Source organism: Eriocheir sinensis, chromosome 9 (assembly GCF_024679095.1).
Source record: "Eriocheir sinensis breed Jianghai 21 chromosome 9, ASM2467909v1, whole genome shotgun sequence".
Taxonomy (NCBI): Eukaryota; Metazoa; Arthropoda; class Malacostraca; order Decapoda; family Varunidae; genus Eriocheir; species Eriocheir sinensis.
In genome coordinates this window covers 6,709,752-6,713,494 of record NC_066517.1, presented here as the reverse complement: position 1 = coordinate 6,713,494, position 3,743 = coordinate 6,709,752, and the positions used below count along the sequence as shown (strand labels likewise).

The following is a 3,743-nucleotide window of genomic DNA, read 5'->3' as shown; positions in this document are numbered from 1 at the left end:
CTACCAGCCACCTCCAACCTGACAGCAGCACCGTTGCGAGGGTGAACAGTAACTCTCGTGCACGCCGCCTATACTGCTCCCTACATCTTGTACGCCACATTCCTTCCAGATTCGCATATAGGGAATTTGTATTTTCCTTCTTCCTTTTCACTAGTGGCAACCTAGATGAAGGAAGAATAAAATACAGTAGAATGAATGAAGGCCGTTTAGAGATGTAGAGGATAATATAGAGCAAAAGGAAGGCTGTGTTACCTTTATTACCAAACTCACCAATATTTCTCGTTACACAGCACGAGATGAGGCTTAGCTCACTATTAAAAGACACTTTCGATTCTTACATCAACCATTTCTAAAGGCCAAAGAGGGGATCAATTGGGTTCTAATGAGTGTCTTCTTGGGTTCATGTTACAGAAGAAGTGGCAAACTACCCCCAGGCTCATAAAACTATTCCTTTAAATGCCCAAAACTCCTTTGAAAGCCTTGGCAAATGTGTGAACTCGGGCGACGAAATGTTTTGAAATACAACCCATGGGCAAGGATTCCAACTTCCTCAAGGTGTTCAGGAATGGGTAGGACTACTGGGCAGAGGGAAATGGAGCAGCTTGGGAGAACTTGAATGGGTATAGAACAGGGGGAGATCAACCACTGCAGTGACAGAACAAGGCCATCAGAGTGGAGAGGTTGGGTCCATATTCTCAAGCACTTCAGGGCTCACACACCTGCACTTGACAAGGCTTTGGTGGAGGTTGTGTTAGTATGTCCATGGGTAGTGTTGTGAGCCTGGTGATAGTTTGACAAGGCTTTGGTGGAGGTTGTGTTAGTATGTTCATGGGTAGTGTTGTGAGCCTGGTGATAGTTTGACAAGGCTTTGGTGGAGGTTGTGTTAGTATGTCCATGGGTAGTGTTGTGAGCCTAGTGATAGTTTGACAAGGCTTTGGTGGAGGTTGTGTTAGTATGTCCATGGGTAGTGTTGTGAGCCTGGTGATAGTTTGACAAGGCTTTGGTGGAGGTTGTGTTAGTATGTCCATGGGTAGTGTTGTGAGCCTGGTGATAGTTTGACAAGGCTTTGGTGGAGGTTGTGTTAGTATGTCCATGGGTAGTGTTGTGAGCCTAGTGATAGTTTGACAAGGCTTTGGTGGAGGTTGTGTTAGTATGTCCATGGGTAGTGTTGTGAGCCTGGTGATAGTTTGACAAGGCTTTGGTAGAGGTTGTGTTAGTATGTCCATGGGTAGTGTTGTGAGCCTGGTGATAGTTTGACAAGGCTTTGGTGGAGGTTGTGTTAGTATGTCCATGGGTAGTGTTGTGAGCCTAGTGATAGTTTGACAAGGCTTTGGTGGAGGTTGTGTTAGTATGTCCATGGGTAGTGTTGTGAGCCTAGTGATAGTTTGACAAGGCTTTGGTGGAGGTTGTGTTAGTATGTCCATGGGTAGTGTTGTGAGCCTGGTGATAGTTTGGCAAGGCTTTGGTGGAGGTTGTGTTGTTATGTCCATGGGTAGTGTTGTGAGCCTGGTGATAGTTTGACAAGGCTTTGGTGGAGGTTGTGTTAGTATGTCCATGGGTAGTGTTGTGAGCCTAGTGATAGTTTGACAAGGCTTTGGTGGAGGTTGTAGTATGTTCATGGGTAGTGTTGTGAGCCTAGTGATAGTTTGACAAGGCTTTGGTGGAGGTTGTGTTAGTATGTCCATGGGTAGTGTTATGAGCCTGGTGATAGTTTGACAAGGCTTTGGTGGAGGTTGTGTTAGTATGTCCATGGGTAGTGTTGTGAGCCTAGTGATAGTTTGACAAGGCTTTGGTGGAGGTTGTGTTAGTATGTCCATGGGTAGTGTTGTGAGCCTAGTGATAGTTTGACAAGGCTTTGGTGGAGGTTGTGTTAGTATGTCCATGGGTAGTGTTGTGAGCCTGGTGATAGTTTGACAAGGCTTTGGTGGAGGTTGTGTTAGTATGTCCATGGGTAGTGTTGTGAGCCTGGTGATAGTTTGACAAGGCTTTGGTGGAGGTTGTGTTAGTATGTCCATGGGTAGTGTTGTGAGCCTAGTGATAGTTTGACAAGGCTTTGGTGGAGGTTGTGTTAGTATGTTCATGGGTAGTGTTGTGAGCCTAGTGATAGTTTGACAAGGCTTTGGTGGAGGTTGTGTTAGTATGTCCATGGGTAGTGTTATGAGCCTGGTGATAGTTTGACAAGGCTTTGGTGGAGGTTGTGTTAGTATGTCCATGGGTAGTGTTGTGAGCCTAGTGATAGTTTGACAAGGCTTTGGTGGAGGTTGTGTTAGTATGTCCATGGGTAGTGTTGTGAGCCTGGTGATAGTTTGACAAGGCTTTAGGTAGATTCATGAGCCTAATGACAGTTCAACAAGGCTTCTGCACTATGAACATGAACAGAACTCATGAGAACCCAACCCAGCTAATCTTCTCTGTAGAAATAGTTCTTGTTGTTGTGGGAACCCAAAGCGTCCAAGGATACCGAGCGTGCTTAGGTCTCCTCCGTGGAGCTGATCTGGCTGTCCTCCACCTGCCGCGCCGAGGGGAAATACACCTTGAAGGAGAACTCGCTGCTGAAGAAGGAGCCCTGTGGAAGGAAGACGAGAGGTAGATGACGAACTGCCGAGGATTGGTAGATAAAAGAGAGGCTGAGAAACGGCGGATAAAGAAGAGAATAACAAATAAACAAAGAATAAGAAACACAGATGCTAAAGAAAGACTGAAAAAGATGAAGAAGATAAAAATGAGGAGATAAAGAACAACTGAGGAATAGGAAACAGGTTAGAAGAAAGGGACAGAGAAGATAAAGGAAGGAATAGATAAAGATTAAAAAGATAAGAAAGAAGAAAGGAATAACAAAGAGAGAGAGCAAAGTGACGAAAAAAACATGACATAAACGAAGAAAAAGTATGAGACAGGGAGTTGAAGAAAGATGACGAGGAGGTAGAGCAGAAGAGTAGACGAAGAATGGATGAGGAGGAACAGAAAGAAACACAGAGCAAGAACAAACAACAGCAGACCTTCTGGTCCTTACAAGGCTGTTTGTGACGAGCTACACTATCTAATCAAAGGTGGAAGATGAAGGACAGCAAAGGCGAAGGCTCCTCCCCACCCCTCCATCCATCCAGCCAAAGCTGGCAGGAAAGGAAAAAGAACCATGCAGCATGGAAAAACTGCATGGAAATTATGTAGGAAAGAGGAAAGAACTACCATTACTGCTACCACTAACGGGGCGATAAAAGCGGTCAGGACACCATTATTCGAAAGAACTTAACGTTATTACGACAATGAGTATAATATCTTAGTTGCTGGTTGGATTCAAAATACTTGTCTTATCTATTCTTGAAGGCCGTAACTGTTGTACTATCAACGACATCACAGGGTAGAGAGTTCCAAACATTAACAACTCGATTGAAGAAGAAGTGTTTAGCTTCGTGCGACGAGAATCTTTTACCGCTTATCTTCAAATTGTGATTTCTTCTTGTTCTATTTGATCGATCAATTGTAAAGTAATCTTCCGCATTAATATCACTGAATCCTTTAAACATTTTAAACACTTCTATTAGTGTAACGGGCTTGTCGGGGTACGTAGCAGTGCTGGCTTGAAGCGGGGGAGCGGCTTGTAGATTGTGGCCCTCGCTATCGGCTGCGTAGGCCTGTGGGTGTGCTCCCAGGGCAGCAAGCTTGTAGGCGACGCCTGTGGGAGTTGTGAAGCTGGTGTGCTCGAGCGCTTGCCAGGCTGTCGAGCCTGTGGAAGCTTCTAA

At 45.1% G+C, this 3,743-nt stretch overlaps 1 long non-coding RNA gene across 34 annotated transcripts; it reads left to right on the top strand.

Annotated features, from left to right (window-relative positions):
* Positions 1 to 214: 214 nt before the first annotated feature.
* LOC126995873 (uncharacterized) lies at positions 215 to 2,596 on the top strand. 34 transcript variants are annotated; one of them, XR_007750790.1, is made up of 4 exons: positions 216 to 1,009; positions 1,076 to 1,141; positions 1,208 to 1,603; positions 1,667 to 2,595. It is a non-coding gene; the product is annotated as an uncharacterized LOC126995873 (long non-coding RNA). The 34 variants fall into 34 exon arrangements; XR_007750782.1 differs by having other exon boundaries at positions 216 to 1,339; positions 1,406 to 1,471; positions 1,538 to 1,603; XR_007750766.1 differs by having other exon boundaries at positions 215 to 745; positions 812 to 1,603.
* The last annotated feature ends 1,147 nt before the right edge of the window (positions 2,597 to 3,743 follow it).